Genomic DNA, 21,334 nt, shown 5'->3' on the forward strand with positions numbered 1-21,334 from the left:
AAATACAGCAATTCTTGTGAGCTTCCTGCATCGTGTCAGTGTGAACCAGGGCTGACACCCGCAGCAGATTGCATGAACGCCGTGCGATTGCTATGCAGTGCGATGCACCTTGTGTGTTTCCCGCATCACATCAGTGTGAATCAGGGCTAAGGGTCTATTTATAAATGGTGTCACTCAAGATTCACCTATTTTACACATAAGATTCAAAAGGGTAACGCTTGTGTGAAAGCTATGCAAATCTTAGGTGAAAACATTAATAAATAAAACTTTAAGTGAAGTAATATAAACTACTAGGTATATATCCCCACTGTTAAAAAAGCACACCTTATAAATACAAAAAAAAAAAAAGAATAGATCATTTTTTGTTATATAAGCAAATTTAGCCTAAGTGGCTCATTGAGTAAAATAAAGAGTTTCTGTTCAGCAAAACTAAACGGGAAAATCAATTTCCTGTGTATTCTCTACCATTCATCCCTATTGTTCATCTCTAAACACCCTATAAATAGTGCTTATGTTGTACTTGCTGCTCTGTTTTCCACCTCCCTTATCAGATAGGGTACAACTACATAAATAAGCTCCATAAATTGTGTCGAATTATAGAGATTCCGATTTTTGTGTACACATTTTCACTCTGCTGCTGCTGCCAACACAAAGGTGCTTATTTGCTGAATTCCATTTTGCAGACTCTACCTTTGCTGCACATCCTATTATTTACTAGTTCTGTATGTTATAACCAGAGAAGGCACTAGGGGACACTGTGCCTCTTCCATAGCACAGCCACCCCATCCTACCTCCTTCACAGTCCCTGAGGATTCTGCTTAAGCTAAGGCTGCCAATGAAGTCAAAGCCTAATGCATTTCTCTGTGGTACCACAGGCTGCATCTCTTTCAAATTACAGTGCAGGCGGACCAGACAGCATTTTCTGAATTAGCATCTCCGGGACTCCTCTGCTCACACACACAACACTGTGCACATCTGAGGTCCAGCAAAGTACCTGCCTGCTTTATCCAGGGACATCAGCTCTTCACCACTTTGGATTAGGGGGGAACTCTAAGAAAAAAAATTCTCTCTCCAAAAAGCACAGCAGCCAGGAGTTTCTGGAGGGGGGGACCCACCTTGGCCACCTGCTCTCTTTTGATTCCTATGATTGTCCCTCTATTTTGGATTGCTAATGGATGGGTCAATGCAACCTTGGTGCTGAAGAATGAGCTAAGTTTGTTGAGTTCCATCAGGCAGCAAGATGCATGCATGCACAATTATGGAATTGTAACTTGGATATTTGATGGATATCGATTCTAAAGAAAGGCTACAGGTAGGTTTTATGTGCCTTATTATTCTTACTGAGATTCACTCAAAACTGCTCATCAATTCTAGCTAGCAATCACTGTTTTAATCAAACACAGGTGTCTGCATGGCAAAATGTTCAGCATACAATAGCAATAGTATAAGAAAAGAATGAAAATTAAAAATGACAACGTACTGCTCCCCCGCACTTTTTTTTAAAATTTTTGCAATTCATCTGAAGAGCAATATATTTGCTGTAATCGATCATTCAGACGTGTTAATGATTTGAAGGGGTGATTGGAGGGGGAGATCAGCATACGATTACTGGATAAAGTTTGGCTCACTGGCTCACATTGAACAGTACTTTCATGCTCTGCTGTATTTGCCTTGTTCAGGAATCAAAGCATCTGGTTAATTGGGTGAATGAATTGAATATCTGAAATTTCTTTGAATAACCAGGCAAGGAAAAAAAAAAACACAAAGCCAGCATTTTATCCATGGCTTTTAAGCAGCTCAGCTGAATTCCTGATGTTATGGTGTATGTGGTATGCAGTTCAGGTACTTTGATGTCCTGCAGATTGTATGTAAAATTCTCGACATTGTAATGTATTATGCCTCTGGCTCATAGCTGTCTTATATTAAAATGCCTTCCACATTTTCAAGGACCCAGTCTAGCAAAAAGTGCTTGTCCAATTAAAAAGAAATGCATGTGGTATACAAATTGTGAGGGAAAAGCTGATTTATTCTGATGAGCGTCATTTCTGCTTTTAGGATACACACATACATATGCAATAACAATATAAACATATGTATCAAAATACAGTGACAGTAATATACATTGTATTATATTCCTGCCAGAAATTGAGAGGCAATAAAAAAAAAATTATAAAAAATAACATTATATATATGTAATATATGTAATGTTATATATTATTATATTATATTAAATTGTTATATTATATTAAATATATATATATTATAATATATATATATTAAAACTGAGAATTAATTAAAAAAATATCTATCTATCTATCTATCTATCTATCTATCTATCTATCTATCTATCTATCTATCTATCTATCTATCTATCTATGCAGAAAGCACACACCTCACACGTATGTGTGTCTATATACTCCTGGGAGATTAAGATGGGACATCTCCCTTATTGATGGAATCAATAATAAGAATCAAATGAGGTGAGGTTTATATATATATATAATATATATTATATATATATATAATATTATATTTATTATGAGTATGAGTATTTGGAAGTGTACTATGGGCCAATATTGCAAGTGTATTGACAATTTTATATTTATAGCTGCACCGACTATTTTATAGTTTTATGTTTTTAACCCCATGGTCAAACTTTTGTGAAATGAATAAGAACTACTAATAGGAAAGTTTTTGTTTTTGTGTGTGATTTTAGTGTTATACGACTTTACATCATTCGATGGTGTAAGTTGTTTAAAATCTATTTCAGGATGGAACTGTGTTCTGAATGACATATCTGGACATTTGAAATGTGATTTGTTATTCGGCTAGTCAGCATTCTCCTTTTAGACAGATTTTTTGCGGTTTCTGTGGTTAGTTGCAGGGAAAGTCTATTATAGGCCTTTTATACCTGGGAATGTGTCTGAATCGTTCCTCGTTATCTTACAGCCAGGCCAAGATTTGCAGAATCCCAGTGGAAATCCAGTAGCTTTTTCAGGAACAAATGACAATTTAATTCTGCCCCAGTAGCATGCATTGATAACTTCCTTATGGTAACTGTTGATTAGTTTTTGCTGGCTTAAACTAATTTTTTCCATTTATCGCAGTGCATGGGGTGATGTGAGCACTGCAATACTAAGCTCTTCCCAGCTTCAGGTCTCCTAATGAGGAGTTCCTTAATAGCTGCAGGGCATTTTCAGCTAGAAGTAGAAAATATCACATAAAAGGAAACTTCACAGGTTTGTACTACACACTGAATCTGGCAAGGTGCAGCATATTTTACAGTATGATCTCCCTATTGATAGTGTACTGCAATATATGAATGTAAATATGAATACTGGTTGTTTTTAAAGAAGTGCTAAGTGATTTGTAAGATGCAGTAACCTATAGCAACCATTAATCACCTTTCATCAGTTTAGAGCACTCAGAACAATTATAGGCTGTTTCTGATTGGTTGCAATGGCTTAATGCACTTAGCGCATTACTTTTTCCCTCCTATATACAAAATATATTGAATGTGTCCATGTTTTAGCAAGATATGTTACTATGAAATAAATATATTCTATGGAATTAAGTAGTTGACTTACAAGAAAGAAAAAACAAGATATATATGTATATACTGTATATAGCACACATACAACCAAAATACAGAAATACGAGTTATATATGTGTATATACTGTATACATAGCACATATATAACCAAAAAAAAAAGAAAAACCAAGTTATATATGTATAGTGTATATAGAGCACACATACAACCAAAATACAGAATGGCACAAGAAATAACTTTTTGTAAATGAGCCCCAATCATTTACCAAGGAAACCATTAGGTTACTTTAGGATATTGTATTCTCTTAAAAGTTAACAAGAATTGAAATGTTTGCATTTCCTTTATGTCCTCTTGGCTCTTTGATAAAAAAATGGAAAAACCTAGGTGCATAGGCCTAGAATAAAGCTGATGCTGTTTAGTCATCATCGCCTAAAGGTTAAACTGACATTGTGCATTAGTACAAAGGGGCCAGGCCTTTTAAGTAGATTATCTCTTCTACTCAGGCATAATTGATAATAAACGTTATCATCACAGGAAATTTGGTTAAGCTGTAAAAGATATACCAATTTGTCCGTATTTAGTAAAAAGGTTTAAGGTTTTCCTAATCATATTTAGTATTGGTCATGTATGGGCTCAATAAGTAAAGTTTATTCCAAACATACAGAAATGAGCGCATTATCTCAATTGACACAACTTTTCCTGATTAAATAAGAGTTGCACAAATCCAAAGTTAATGTAAGATCAGCAAGAGAAAGGGCATATGCCTGTCAAGATAACACAATCTCAAGTGCAATCCTGACATAACTATTTTGTCAGATGCTCCATTTAAAAAACTTGACTTCTAAACTTCAAAAGATGCTATACCTAAAGTTGAATTGTTCTTTACACAAATTATTTTAAAACCGTTGGATGGCATAAATGGAATACAACATAGTACACAGTGATAATGTTTATAACGGATCATTGCCAAGTGCTGAGATTTAATTTGGGCACGTTATGATAGTTTGGCTGGATAGCTATTTTTTCTGAGCTGCTGCTAAAAGCTATGATCTACTTAAAGGTCATCTGGCATGCATTGAACAATGTGTTTGCATGGTGGGTAAAATGTTTGATCACATAATAGGGTGTTTGATATGTGAAAAAAAGGTGATACTGTAGTGAATGCAAAAGATCATTCCATTATCTTTGTATGAATATTTTTGTAACACAGAACATCAGGGAGTCTGGTAAACTTTTTACACTAATAAAGGTGCTGAATACCTCTGAAACTCTGTATTGATCACTTGGAGGAGAACAAGTAGTGACTTTATAGATAATCTAAAAGAAAAGGCGGAACTCATGGGACTTAAAAGGTAAACATTTAGTGATAAGGTTAATTTTGGGCCCATTTTCTCTTATATGTGTGCAATGGCAACCATTGTTTTTAATATATACACACACACACACACACACATAGCTATATTATAGTATATACTGTGTGTGTATGTATATATATATATATACAATATATATATATATATATATATACAATATATATATATATATATATATATATATATATATATATATATATATATATATATATATATATATATATAAAAACTTTTTTTAAGGCTTACTTACCTTAACTACTGTATTGCTCAGTTTCTCAGAATTCTCTGCTAGTCACTGATGGGTGGTTTGCATTTAAGCAGCTGTGGAGGGAGCTGTTCAGGTGCTGAAATAAGGAATGCTAGGCCTGTTATTATAAAGCAAAAGCTGGAGTGACCTTGAAAAGGGATAGTGAAAAGTGCAGGTGTAATAAGGATTCCAACGGCTGTCTTGTATAACCAATACATTTTTACAGGGAGGAAATATCTAGCTGTGAAATAGGAAGGCTCTGCTCTTGAGACTGTTTCATAGAAAAAGGTGGAGAGAAATTAAATATTTCTTAACCCTTTGTAGCCAAGCTCCCACATTCTCTGCTTTACTTAATAGGACAAGGCAATTATGCAGACTATAATTACATTACAGCACCAAACAGATAGTAGGAGTTAAAAGGCAATTTTAATTGATGGGAAAATAACAAGGAAATATTAGTTCATTATTCTAAATCTAAATTTTAAATTTAAACATTTGAGCCTACTTAAAAAGGGCATTGCAAGGGGTTATGATGTGCAAAGTACCCAAAACCATGGCAACAATGAGATTTTACATTTCACATGTTTAGAACAGTCAGAAGGATGAGTGATGAGTGCTGATTTATGCTTCATCTTAGAGCGTATTGTGAAATAAACATTCTGTCCATTGAACATATTTAGGCTGGTGTGAAAAAAGATGTTTGGTCTAATAGGATGAATATATATGAATATATACAGTATACAGTGTGTATATATATATATATAGTGGGGAAAATAATTATTTGATCCCCTGCAGATTTTGTAAGTTTGCCCACTTACAAAGAAATGAAGGTCTATCATTTTTTTTTATCATAGATGTATTTTAAATGATACAGAGAGATTATCAACCAAAAATCCAGAAAAAATGCTTTAATGCTATAAATTAAGTTGCCGTTTAGTGAGCAAAATAAGTATTTGATCCCCAAGCAAAACATGACTTAGTACTTGGTGGAGAAACCCTTGTTGGCACGTACAGAGGTAAAACGTTTCTTGTAGTTGGTGACCAGGTTTGCACACTTCTCAGGAGGGATTTTGGTCCAATCTTCTTTACAGATCTTCTCTAAATCCTTAAGGTTTCTTGGCTGTCGCTTGGCAACTTGGGAGAAGTGGCTGTGTCTGTGCAGGTGCTGCATCCTAATCAACATAATTGGGACTGTCTACAAGGTGATGAAAGAAACACATGTGCATCCCTGTGCGGGCACAGTCCTCACATGGATGAGCACCTGTGTTATTCGCCCAGTGAACAAGGCCTAAGTCTTATCCTCAAAATTTTTTCTTTGACATTTCTGGCCTAATATGGTACTCAACTTCTCTATTATTTTGACCATCCATGGCAAGCATAACTGCCATCTCCAAATGCATAATTTGGTGAAACATATATATTTTTTTATTTAATTGGTTTAGTGGGCTATGCCCCTAACTCTGGTAATGGGAAAATGATATCATTGACGGCTTTACACATGGTTCTGCCACTGATGCTACTATTTCCAGATCTACTTCTTGCTGGTTGCTGCAATATGCAGAATTCACTAGAACATAGTACTTGGTGACTACCCAGTTATATTACTAAGCATTATGCAGTGACATATGGTTTAAAGATCCAGTGCACTGTCACCCTGTCACATGTGTCCCTGCTGCAGACTACAAGTAGTCAGATTCACACACAGGCATGGTCGGGTCAGGAAGCTGACAATGGAGCAAATGCAAGTAGACAGTATTCAAAAGAGACTGGAGAGCATTTTTCTGCATTATCACATAGCACCATATGTTATGATTTTTAACTAATGTTTGCTTGGAAATGCCTTAAATTCCCTTTTCAGCAAATGTGTTTCCTGCCCTCACACTCCAGTGCTATGTTCTAGCATCATAACATTTGTCCTCATGTACAGTTGTACTGGGGAAAAAGAAAGAATTGTGTCTCACCAGATAAGTTAGAATGCACTGGAAGGCATGATCAGACTCTGATGTGTACTTGACTGCACTGTCACATTTATGCTTTGTTCACACTCTGCAGATATCATCGTCCATGTGAACAAAGCCTTAGGCCCACTGTGTAACTGTTAGTAAGGGGAAGTGGAAGTAAGACTAATGGGAGTTGTTAGTGCAAGTCAATCCAACTAAATATGTATTTCTTTGACTTTTCTTAGCATGCATCTCTGGTAATCGACAATGGAGTCCTTTATGAACCTCTTTTACACAAAATTCTGTGTGCAAAATGTGAATTCCAGTACTTAAAAATCTGAAAAACTACATTAGGATAAATACTTAGCTAAATTGCATACCACAATAAACTAAAGGCACTGACCTGTCTTTAGCTCTCTCAAGTTTTATACATAGTCATATAAAACTTTTAAAAATAGTACATTTTAGCACATTCTTCTTCCTATAGAACCTGTTCTGAGAGACATATAGAATTCTGCCTCTTTGTTCTAAAACTATTTTTTTGCCAGGCTGTCATGCTAATCCTATGGTTTCAATACTTTCTAAGCCACTGACTTGAATAAAATATGTGTATCAGAAATTATGACTTAAGTTTTTGCCATTCTTCTTCTGGTTGGTGCCTTATAAAGTACTAAAGCCAGGCACAACTGAGAAACTATCATTATAAGAAGCAGACCAGCAATGGTAGTATTTGTATATCTCTAAGGATAGGGTTTCAAAAGTGTGTATGTGTGGAAAAAAATTGTAAAATATATTTTCATCTCTTCAGCTGTACAGGGATGGGCAGTGCAATGAGTACTAGTAATGCTTAGGGTAGTATGCACCCAGTTACGAATACCCACAATGCAGTATGCTTGCTTTCAGGCTCTCATAGAGTTTTACAGGCTGCATACTTACTTAGGTACTTACTTGCTTACTTTTACTTACTCCCTATCCTGTCTATGGTTTCATGCATACTGGGTGTTTAGGTGTGGTTAGAATGCACAGGCATATTATCCAGTCCTCCTGCCAGCAGCCTGTAAAACTCTATGAGAGACTGAACGTAAGCATTCTGTGTTGTGATTGTTCATCTCTGGGTGCATACTACCCTAAGCATTAGTAGTACTCGATGCACTGTCAAGCTCCGTACAGCCACAGCACCTTTCAGCCTCCCAGGCATCTCACAGGCTACTGGAAGCAAGGCTGGATGGTGTGCATGTGCCTTCTGCACTGAAATGCTGGAGTCTTGTTCACCAGGGCTAAATGTTCAGTGTGCATGAGGCATAAACCAAAAAGAGACATGCTTTGGAGAGCTAAAGTACTGTGCAAAAGTTTCAGAGAGGTGTGAAAAAAATGCTGCAAATTAGGAATGCTTTCAGAAATAGAAGTATTATTAGTTGTTTTTTCTCAATTAACAAAATGGAAACTAAATGAACAGAGAAGAAATCCAAATCAAATCAATATTTGGTGTGACCATCCTTTGCCTTTAAAACAGCATCAATTCTTCTAGGTACACTTGCACAGTTTTAAAGGAATTTGGCAGGTAGGTTGTTCCAAACATCTTGGAGAACTGACCACAGATTTTTTGTGGATGTAGGCTGCCTCAAATCCTTCTGTCTCTTCATATAATCTCAGACAGACTTGATGATGTTGAGATCAGGGCTCAACATCATAATGCTTACTTTCCTTTGACATTGGAAGTTGTGCAGCAGTGCCATCAGCACAGAACTGGCAGAAACCAGTCGGACCCAGGTACATCCATCTACTGTCCGGAGAAGTCTGGCCACTTCAGTCATGGTCTTCATGGAAGAATTGCTGCCAAAAAGCCATACCACCAATGTGGAAACAGGGGTAAGCAACTCAACTATGTACAAAAACATAGGAACTGGGGTGCAGAACAATGGCAGCAGCAAAGCATGGTAGAGGTTTCTTGCAAGTATGGGGCTGCATTTCTGCAAATGGAGTTAGAGATTTGGTCAGGACCAGCACTGATGAGGAGGCACCGATAGGCACTCGTGGGCACTGTTGAAACTGGACTAAGAATCATGATACTGATTATCAGTGCCCTCATTTTCAGTGTATATATACAGTGTAGTATAGAGACGCTGGTTATCAGCTTTCTTCTTTTTTCCTCATGCTGTCAGCATGAGGAAAGGGGTGCTGATAACCAGCTTCTGTTTACATCTGTGATCAGCTGTGATTGGACACAGCTGATCACATGATAAAGAGTTGCTGATTGGCTCTTTACCTAAGTCTGTGATCAGCAGTGTCCTCAGCAGGCAGGCGGTGGGCGCAATCATGGCTCGCCGTCATATGACAGCGTACCAGAAATAGCTGACCATGCTGCAGCTGTTATTCGGCTATAGCGCAGTTGGCAGGTGGTTAAGTACTATCCTCAGCATAAAGAAAATAAGTCCTGGACGTGATGATTTGGCCCCCACAGAGCCCTGATCTCAACATCATTGAGCCTGTCTGGGATTACATGAAGAGACAGAAGGATTTGAGGCATCTTACATCCACAGAACATCTGTGTTTAGTTCTCCAAGATGTTTGAAACAACCTACCTGCTGAGTTCCTTCAAAAGCTGTGTGCAAATTTACCTAGAAGAACTGATGCTGGTTTGAAGTCAATGGGTAAATATGCCAAATAATGATTCGATTTAGATTTTTCTTTTGTTCACTCAATTGTGTACAATGATGAGATAAAGGAAATACATTTATGAAAAATAACTAACAAATTCTCATATCTGTAGATTACTTATTTTACTACTTCACCAACAGAGGGACATAACAAAAAAATGTTTAGGCTTGGAACTTAAAACTATAGTTATGAAAATGTGATTCTCTCATGTTTTACAGCTTTACTTATTAACACTGAATCTGTTGTTTGTAGAACAAATTAATAAAAAAACAAACAAAAAAACAACAACATTCTTTCAACCTCTTTTTTTTTCCACCCTGTAAATGGAGTAAAATCGGATGGAACAGGGGACGTGTTGATGTTTGTTTGTTCTAACTGCCTTCTAAATTATTTACAAATTATCTAGTAGTGTTGCTTTGAAACTGGTACGATGGCCATGTTGGCTAAATTAATGATCAGTCGTAAATGCAAAAGTCAGAACAGAACATAAATAAAGAAATAAAACAAGGATGCATTTCATTTTATGTTTAAAGACTCTAAGGCCCAGAGCAATTGGAGGTGATACCATGCATACGTTAGCTGTACTATGTATTGTAGGACAAATGCTTTCCTGAGATCAAAGGAGGCTTTTGCCATCAGAATAAGGATATGGTGTAAAATAAATTGTGTAAACAAATCTAAAAGAAGTTTGATATAATGTGAAATGAATACTTTATAAGCATTTTTTTTTAACTAGATCTTTTTGTGGTCACTGCCTTCTGAGATTTTACTTAGACTTATGCCTAGTACACACGATGAGATTATCGGACGAATGATCGTCCATTTTTTATTTTCAATAATTTTTATTTTCAAGAGTACAAAGGACCAAAATCTCAGTTTTTCATTGTGCATCATACAGCGTCTTTAGGGAGTCATACATTTAATACATTCGAGGAAGCGTCCATTTTTTGGGGGGATGCTAGTCTCCATAGCGAAAACAAATAGGTTACCGAAGTATGAAAATTCTTGCACGACGGAATAAAAAAGTTGGAAGTGATGTAATGTGTTGTTGTGTATATATATATTGTATTTTCAGATGAAACCTGTACTGATTGATCGAAAATCGTACGATCTGGTATCGTACGAGAAAAATTTTCGTGCTTGTCCCTTCAGAAAATTTCGGACGACAGCTGTGTACTAACAATCAGATTATCATACGATCGATTTGAAAGTAGTATTTTTTGTACGATATTCTGATCGTATGTACAGGGCTGAAGGCTTATAGTGATAGCGCAGTAAGCAATTTTCACAGCAGTAAACCATATTTTATTTACTATAGTAAGACCAATGAAAGTTAAAGTGTTACTAAACCCACAAAAGTAAAATCAGTCTGCATACGCAGTAAAGCATGCTCGTTATACTCATTGTGGAACCTAAGGGGGTAATCTTCTGCATTGTGTAAAAAGGTTGTTTGATCCTGTCTTCTCTGATCCTCCCCTTCTTCCACTGTCTCCATTCCATCTCCTGATAAGACAAGGCCTTTGGAGTCACTCTGCACATGCTCAGTTTGGTGTGTATTGCTAGTTTTTTTTTTTTTTCCTGGGAGGGTGCATGTGATCAACATATGGCCAATTAGCACTGTCCAGACAGAGGGTAAACAGTCATGCAGCCTCATAGGACAGTCATAGTATAATGAAAACGCCTCCTACAGGCTTTAACCAGACCAATAAATCACAAGACTGCTATATATTGCTGATGAGAAAAGGTATTTAGCAGTTTAAATTTACTAAAATAATTGAATTTCCATGTTCTCTGTACTGTGGGAGACCAGATAAAGTGAATGCAGAGTCCTGCGTTTAGTGACACTTTAATTTCTAACATCCTAGTTGCTGTGGGTTAATTCACTTTTCACATTTGTCTGCTTTTTCAGAGAAGCATGACAGTGTTCAAGATGAACTGTCAGTAAAAGATTTGAGAACTGTTGCAATTATTGCCAAATACCTGTATTAAACTCATATTATCATTTTAAAATTAAATCTAATCGTTGACAGTGATGAAAAACTTATTTTTAAATGTATTAGGTTTGTTGTACTTTAATTTAGCTAATTTCTTTTGACAAGTAGCTACCGACAAGAAACAACTGCTTTCTGTGTTAAAGCAACATTCTCTCTATACCAGTGTAAGGCATCGCTGCCCTTGAGTCACCACTGTTCTACAATCAGCAATATTCCTGCTCCATACTGATTGAATATTTTTAGTAGGGACATGTCAGACTGCAGTACAGGGACTGCAGCTCTCACATTGAAAGGATCAATGGTCTTAAAGGTAGTGTTGACAACCATCAGTATTTTTACTGGCAGACAGTAAAAAACAAGCATGTTTCTCCTGACAGTAAATGCCAGTGATAGGAAAATGTTGCCAGTAAAAAATATGGCTGTGAGGCTCGGCATGCACAGTCTCGGTCTGGAGCCAGCTGAGACCATCCAAGTGCATGCTACAGTGTGTTCAGGTGGCACCCGCCCGGGGCGGGTGTGATGCCGAGCAGAGCCCCCGGAACCTTGTGTGTGGGTTTGTGGGATGGGAGTGAGGCAAGATGGGAGAGGGACTGTCAGTGCTGTTTGGACTGGAGTGGACTGAAGGGACCAACTGACATGGAGAGAGACTGTCACTGTGACTCAGGAGTGGATGTGTCAAGTTAGTAAGGTGTCATCATCGTCTGTGCTGCTGCATACTGCTGTCAGTGTCACTGTGAGTGTCAATTTCATATGTGCGTGCCAGCATATTCTTTCTTCATTTCTTACCCATCTGAAGTTACTTACTATATTGAAAAAAAATTAAGAAATATGTTTTTTGTCTTCATCATTACCTTAAATCGCATTGCTAATTGCATATTATACTTTTTTGCAGCCTAAACGCCCAATGAGTCAAATTCAAAACACTAACAATAACATAAAAAGCCATATACAAATCTGCCCTGAGCTACATCACCAATCCTATCTCCAAATATCACCAAAACCGTCCTCTCCACTCCCCCCAAAACCTTCTGCTCTCTAGCTCCCTTGTCTCTTTCTCCCATGCTCATCTCCAGGACTTCTCCAGAGCCTTTCCCATCCTCTGGAACTCCCTACCCCAATCTGTCCAGGTATCTCCTACTCTATCCACTTTTAGGCGATCCCTGAAAACTCATCTCTTCAGGGAGGCCTTTCCTGTCTTCAGCTAACAATCGAATCTTCTACTTCCCTTGTCAGTTCATCCCTCACAGTTACAACCTTTTCACTAGCCCCTCCCTATTAGATTGTAAGCTCGCAGGAGCAGGGCCCTCTTAACCCTATTATGTTGTTGCTCTATTGTCTCTCCCTTTATATTGTAAACAGTTGGGACTATATAAATCCCGTTATAATATTAATAGTAAATACTGGAATTTGCACTTAAAACTGTAATTTTGTGACTTTTGGAAATGTCAGTAAAAACTTGGCTGTGCCAGTAAATTTGGGGTGTTGTGTCAGTAAATTTTAATCTGGTAGGTTGGCAATGCTGCTAAAAGTCATAGTGGGGTACAGTGACCAGTTGATTCCAGTTTATTTCTGGGGAGAAGATCTATCTACAGCTTATAGGAGCTTCTACCAAAAATAGGATGGACTAACGGCATACCAATTAAAGTGAAACTGAACTCAGAAAGTGAAAATTGGCTATGCTGTAGGTAACATTTAGAAGTGTTACTTGTGCCCTGAAAGAGTTACCATTTTCTGAAATTCCTCCTAAAAACTACCAGTATGTCTATTGATATGTGAGGGTGCCTAGGCACTCCTGTGTCCACAGTCTCATTGCTGTATGTTGTAATACAACTAAAGCCCTGCTGCCTGCTAACTAGCCATTTTTCCTCTGTCTGCCTATTTTGGGCACAGCCTGAAGAGTTCAGTTTCTCAGTTTCTTAGTTATTTCCTTAGTTTAATTATGTCTAAACTGAAGAAAAGATTCAATTCTACCTTTAACATGAAACCACAGAGCAATGTCTGTTGCATAGATGACATCCTTCTACTCTGGAAAACAACACAAGAGTAATTAGTAACATTTAAGAAAATTCACAAACGTTACCCGACCATAAATCTTACTACAGCCTTTTCAATGTCACATAAAATGTCCTGAACATCACATTTTCCATCCAGGAAAATACAGACTAGTTGTATCACAAAACAAGCTGTTATCCAATCTAGCGAATCTGGGACAGCTTTCATTCAATATACATAACAATGATGGCTTTATTTATTAAGCTTATTATCAAGGGTATTGTTCATAGTTCGCTTATAGACAGATCTACAGAGTCACTTAGACATTCAGAGACCATTTCAAATTATGTTTGGGTATTACTTACAATTAAATGCTCTACTAAAAACAGGCCATAATTTACAAGAACAATAAACTGAATAGAAAAATATTTTAACTTCTTAACTGTGCGTCTTGCTTCCTACAAACAACCTTCTGATATAAGGAAAGATATCATCATAGGTGCTTTATGCACAGTAAATTAAAAATTGAAGATGAGAGCTATGCCCACTCATTTTAGGCATAGAAAAAATACAAAAATCAGATTCCCAGTGGTGCACAACCTAGGCTATTTCTCCCTGCCTTATTATAATGAAAAAAACAAAAACAAACACCCCTTCAGATGACTATATATTGAGTAAACAGAACACAAAGTGAGCATAAGAATGAAGCACCAACAGTTTAAAATCAATACAAATCATTGCAACATACCAGTTGGAAAGCACATCTACAAACTGGTCCATAGCATGGTGCATGTGAAAGTAATACAAGGAAACTTAAAAAAATCAAAACAAAGTTAAAATATGGGAATAGAAAGTAAAGTTTAATGCACTAAAGAAGAGTTCCGTATGGGTAAAGAATTCATGTCACTACGTTAATTGCTTTGATGTATGTTGTACTAAAACCCTACTTCTGTTCTTTTCACGTCGAGTTGGTACTAGTAATCTATTACCATTAATATGTGTCTATTTTTAATTATCATGGTTGTATTTTATCAGTATAGAGGGGTTGATTTACTAAAACTGGAGAGTGTAAAATCTGGTGCAGCTCTGCATAGAAACCAATCGGCTTCCAGGTTTTGTCAAAAGCTTAATTGAACAAGCTGAAGTCAGAAGCTGATTGGCTACCATGCACAGCTGCACCAGATTTTACACGCTCCAATTTTAGTAAATCAACCCCATAGTGTTTTTGTTTAAAATGTGTGTATATTTTATAGTCTATTTGCATATATTTTTATGTTTCCATATTTAATATGCCTAATGGAGGGGTAGTATTTAGATAAAAGTCAGTTCCTGATTATTTAATAAAAATGTGCATTTGTTTTTGTGTCCTCTGCGGACACACTGTCATACCTCTAGAATGCCAATAGGGACTGCATGTGAAAACCCTTCAAAGCTGATGAATACTTATCTTGGAGTTTATCACTTTTGGGGGATGTGCACAAGGCAGTGTATGTTCGGATCTCTTAAGCATTCGTAAGTGTTCCTAAATCTTGCGTTTTACATGTTTAAATTAGTCATCACAGTATCAACATTACTTATTGCCTTATGTACCTATGCATCTCTTGTAGTTAAATCTGTGAAATATGATTTCTGGATGGTTGCTATGTGTCACTGTTGCATTTTGCACATCATAGTCATAAGCCCCATTGTGTCTCAATATAACGTATTTTTTTGGGAGTTTTGGGAGAGGCCACCAGAAATTTGGGGAGGACATACAGACTGCATGTAGACAGGGAGATATGCAGGATCCATGTTCTGCAATGAAACAGTGATAATCTTTTTGCTCTTGCAATGCATTGCCTACTTGGTTTTACAGTTTATTACTTGGAAAACAATTCATTGTATACAGTAGCATTTTGCAAATCTGTAGTAACAGCTGACAGCAAAAACTCTGACAGTCTCAAAAGCTGCATAGTATGATAATTCCAGACAGTAGCAGGACCTGAAAATAAAGATATACATTAACAGACATGGGCATCTGTATCACAGTAGTAGATGCCTCTGTAGACTCCCACCAATGTCAGATTAAGACAACAGAAAGGACAACCCAATCCAGTTATTTTCACTGAGCATAGAAATATACAGTACTGTATGAATATTCTAAAGGTAGCCATACTCATATTCAAACCATTGCCATATCCAAAGTGTAATTATGTCTACAGCCACCTTAAAATGTGTGCGGTTGCTATGTAAGTGAATGTCTGTTCAATTCAAGGCTGTGTATAATGACTCACTGTATGGTGAATGAAAGGTGTAACTGGAGGAAATATGATAAACTACCTAAATCAGCTCTCAGGTCTCCAGAGTACACCTAATGTTTTTAAGTGTATTTGTATGGTCTGGTCCATTATAGATTTTTTTCCAGGCTCTTCCTGTGAATTACAGATCATTTAATAACCAAGTCCCAAAGCAGAATGCTGTTTCTCACTTATCATAATCTAATATATATTAGAAAGCACATCCAGAGACTGAGTACTTGCTGAGAGAAGTTCCACAGTTTCAGAATACACTTCCTATGTATTAATCCAACCTACACTATCACCATGTATAAACTCACTATCAGCAACCATATTGTACCACACTCTTCTTGCTCCTACATAGTACCACTAAATCATCTCATGATTATGCGCATTATATACACCTTTGCATGTTGTTTTGTTGAAACCAGATGTATACAACATGTCAGATTTAATTACGCCCATTTAAGTGTGTGAAAACAATATTTAAAGTCACTGAAATTTACTCTTTTATATGAAGATTGATTGTGTAGACACTATTGTGTACTGTAGACCTAATGAGCGTTGTTTATTGTTTACAATGAATAATTTCCTTTGGGTTTACAAAAGAAATACACTGATGATTAGCTCGTCAAATCAGTTCCATTTAGATCCAGATACTGGTAAAAAGTACAGTGTAAGACCAATAGAGTGCTTAGTATGTTATATGAAAGGCAGGGGATATTGCTTTACAATGAGAGGGTTAACCATGCATGTGGTGGGGGCACCCAAGAACAGTTGAAGCAGGTTTATCCTGCTCTTTTATTCAGAAAAGCAGTTAATAATCTGTTCATGCAGGAGAGCTTTGAACATAAGCTCCATGGCATAAAACAAAAAAGACTTTGATTTGCCTAGGCTACTATATAAACTTGTGTCCGTTTCTGGCTAACAGGGTTTTTCTACCAGTACATGTACCTTTTTAGTGTCAGCAGTCAGCCTTTTCACCAAGCAAATGGCTCCCACAGCAGAGAATATATATTATATACAGTATCTCACTGTATATACACCTCTCACATATATAATGCATATATAATATTATATACAGTATCTCACAAAAGTGAGTACACCTCTCACATATATATATATATATATATATATATATATATATATATATATATATTATCTCACAATGTGAGTACACCGCTCACATTTTTGTAAATATTTTATTATATCTTTTCATGTGACAACACTCAATAAATGACACTTTGCTACAATGTAAAGTAGTGAGTGTACAGCTTGTATAACATTGTAAATTCGCTGTCCCCTCAAAATAACTAATTTTATTAACGTCTAAACCGCTGGCAGCAAAAGTAAGTATGCCCCTAAGTGAAAAGGTCCAAATTGGGCCCAAAGTGTCAATATGTTGTGTGGCCACCATTATTTTCCAGTACTGCCTTAACCCTCTTGGGCATGGAGTTCACCAGAGCTTCACAGGTTGCCACTGGAATCCTCTTCTACTCCTCCATGACGACATCACAAAGCTGGTGGATGTTAGAGACCTTGCGCTCCTCCACCTTTTGTTTGAGGATGCCCCACAGATGCTCAATAGGGTTTAGGTCTGGAGACATGCTTGGCCAGTCCATCACCTTTACCCTCAGCTTCTTTAGCAAGGCAGTAGTCGTCTTGGAGGAGTGTTTGGGGTCGTTATCATGTTGGAATAGTGCCTTGTGGCCAAGGCTCTGAAGGGAGGGGATCATGCTCTGGTACAGTATGTCACAGTACATGTTGGCATTCATGGTTCCCTCAATGGACTGTAGCTCCCCATTTCTTTGTACTCCTCACTGGTTGCTGCCACACACGCTTGACACCATCTGAACCTAATAAGATTATATTGGTCTCATCAGACCACAGGGCATGGTTCCAGTAATCCATGTCCTTAGTCTGCTTGTCTTCAACAAGCTGTTTGCAGACTTTCTTGTACATCATCTTTAGAAGAGGCTTCCTTCAGGGATGACAGCCATGCAGACCAATGTGATGCAGTGTGCGGCGTATGGTCTGAGCACTGACAGGCTGACCCCCCACCCCTTCAATCTCTGCAGCAATGCTGGCAGCACTCATACGTCTATTTCCCAAAGACAACCTCTGGATATGACGCTGAGCACGTGCACTCAACTTCTTTGGTCGACCTTGGTGAGTCCTGTTCTGAGTGGAACCTGTCCTGTTAAACCACTGTATGGTCTTGGCCACCATGCTGCAGCTCAGTTTTAGGGTCTTGGCAATCTTCTTATAGCCTAGGCCGTCTTTATGTAGAGCAAGAATTCTTTTTTTCAGATCCTCAGAGAGTTCTTTGACATGAGGTGCCATGTTGAACTTCCAGTGACCAATATGAGAGAGTGAGAGCTATAACACCAATTTTAACACACCTGCTCCCCATTCATACCTGAGACCTTGTAACACTAACAAGCCACAAGACACCGGGGAAGGAAAATGGCTAATTGTGCCCAATTTGGGCATTTTCACTTAGGGGTGTACTCACTTTTGTGTTGCTTTTGTTTAGGCATTAATGTCTGTGTATTGAGTTATTTTGAGGGGGACAGCAAATGTACACTTTTATACCAGCTGTGCACTCACTACTTTACATTGTAGCAAAGTGTCATTTCTTCAGTGTTGTCACATGAAAAGATATAATAAAATATTTACAAAAATGTGAGGGGTGTACTCACTTTTGTGAGATACTGTGTATATGTATATTTATATATATATATATATATATATATATATATATATATATGCATGTTTTATCCGTGTACTCACTTTTGTGAGATACTGTGTGTGTGTATATATATATATATATATACACACAGTATATATATGCGTGTGTTTTATCCGTGTGCTCAAATGTTATTTTTTTTCTTCTTTCAAGCCCTGTTTTTCATTCAGGTCCATTCATTCACAAGGAACTCTATTATTTCCAATACCTATAGCGTACCCTGGAATAGTTGCTCGGAGTCTGCAATGTGTAGTAAAGCATGCCTCCCAATGATGCATCACAGATATACTTAGCTCTGATAAGCTTCTGACATTTATACATACATAGATTTTTATTTTGTGGATATTATTGAAATACTTGTAAGATAGGAGGCTAACCAACTTAAAGTCAGTCTGAAAACAGCATGAAAAATCCATTATGCCTCAGGTGTATTGGATTCTGAAAAGCAACACAACATGATGCAGTTTGTTGCCTAAAGTCACACATACCCGTAGAATTTTACAGCTAGACAAATACTGCAGAAATTTAAAAAATACATTAATGAAATAAACTGTAGAACACTTTGCCACTAGCGTCATCTTCCTCTATCAAGCAAATAAAATCATAAAGACATACCTTGGTTTTTATGTTTATGGTTTCATGTATTTATGATGTTTGTTTGACATTGTTCGATCTTCTGTATGTCTGCACTTTGTATAGTGCTGTGAAAGATATTATAGTATATAGAGAAACTATAATAAATACACATAGCCTAGAAATATTGAAAACAGTAATGTCTTAATACCCGCCTCATTTAGTAAATCACCACATTAATGTTTAGCGTACCTGAAGGATAAAATAAAGGATCTAAAATGGCTATATTTAGCAAAATGAATGAACAGCGCAACAGAAAACTAAGCATTGCTATGGAACTCCAGGCTGCTGACTGCAAGGCAAAGAAACATGCGCTTTGTCATTATTTTATTGATGCACATCTAGAAAAAAACCTGTATTGCATTGATTGCTTAAATACAAAATGATAAGTGTACAGTGCTTAAAAAAATTGCATTGGATATTAAAGTGCAGAAAACATTGGTTCAGTTTGTAAATTAATATAATAGATTGTGGGATATGATATACTGTATGTATTTCTAACCCTTTCACTGCACACACATATTAAAATGCATATTTTGTACATAAAAATGCACTTAAACCCTCAAACATTATATATTTTCTGAAAGCTGAGACCTTGTAGAATGCAATGGTGGTAGTTGCAATGTTTTTTGTTACATGATATTGTGCTACTCAAACTATTTTTTAGTGCACACAACCACACTCTTATCTTTATTTATTTATTCTTGTAAAATATATAACAGGAAGTCGTGCTGAGTATATTATATATTTATTATATATATATTTATATATATATATTTTCTGAAAGCTGAGACCTTGTAGAATGCAATGGTGGTAGTTGCAATGTTTTTTGTTACATGATATTGTGCTACTCAAACTATTTTTTAGTGCACACAACCACACTCTTATCTTTATTTATTTATTTTTTGTAAAATATATAACAGGAAGTCGTGCTGAGTAAATAGATGTTAATTATGTTAACCCCCAACAACTATGGTGCCAAAACTGTACATAGGCAATGCTTTAAAACCTTTATAACTCAATTTAGAAGAACCTGTGAATGATGGATCTTGAAATATTGCTTTCACAGTAGCAATACTTTTAGATACAAAACTTGTTAAACCTGAAAATTGCATAGGCCTACCAAACATTGCAAAACTATGGTTCCAAAATTCTCCATCTTAGAGTTAACATCTTAGAGTTAACATTAAACGATGATCCTTGAAGTATTGCTCCCAATTCAACTATAATTATAGATATCAAATATGTTAAAGACCCAAAATTCATCCGCACTCTGTTGAAACTGATTAAACACAGAGCAGCCAGGATTTGACAGCTATGAACCCATGTGTTTGGAGCCGAGCACTTCGAGATTCATACTTCACAGGGGAAATTAGCAAACCCTCTCAATCTTGACACCTGCCATGATGGTCCTGGGTACCCTGGGAGCACAGGTATTCCTGGGGCACATGGCGGAAATGAGAGGGGGGGTGATGAGGTAGGAAACAGATCATGATAGCTGTATTTAGGCTATAATTGCTGACCTCGTTGTATAAATAGTTGTCTGAATGTCATGCTGATCCTCTATCTACAATATGTTTTGAATTGTTTACCCAGGACAAGTATACCCAACACAAGTTCTGGCTTCACTTCTTTCACTTTTTGGACAGACACAAGTCCATCTAGTTCAACCCAAAAAAAAAAAAATTATAATACGATCCCATATACACAAACCTATACCCACAGTTGATCCAAAGGCAAACAACCCCAGAAAAGCATGCTGCAATTTGCTACTGCAGGGGAAAAAATTCCTTCCTGATCCACCGAGAGGCAATCGGATTCTCCCTGGATTAACTTTACCTATAAATGTTAGTACCCAATTACAAGTATATTCTGTACATTTAGGAAGGAATCCAGGCCTTTTTTAAAGCAATCTACTGAG

At 36.9% G+C, this 21,334-nt stretch overlaps 1 protein-coding gene across 3 annotated transcripts in view; it reads left to right on the plus strand.

Annotated features, from left to right (window-relative positions):
• The first annotated feature begins 815 nt into the window (after positions 1-815).
• The window catches only part of TAFA3 (TAFA chemokine like family member 3), a 701,431-nt gene continuing 680,912 nt past the window's right edge, over positions 816-21,334 (plus strand). The window contains exon 1 of one of the 3 annotated variants that reach the window (XM_073615718.1): positions 816-1,312. The gene's annotated coding sequence lies outside the window, so the exon portion shown is untranslated. The remainder of the gene's footprint in view (positions 1,313-21,334) is intronic. The other 2 variants (XM_073615717.1, XM_073615719.1) reach the window with 2 other exon arrangements.

Source organism: Aquarana catesbeiana, linkage group LG02 (genome assembly GCF_042186555.1).
Source record: "Aquarana catesbeiana isolate 2022-GZ linkage group LG02, ASM4218655v1, whole genome shotgun sequence".
Lineage (NCBI taxonomy): Eukaryota > Metazoa > Chordata > Amphibia > Anura > Ranidae > Aquarana > Aquarana catesbeiana.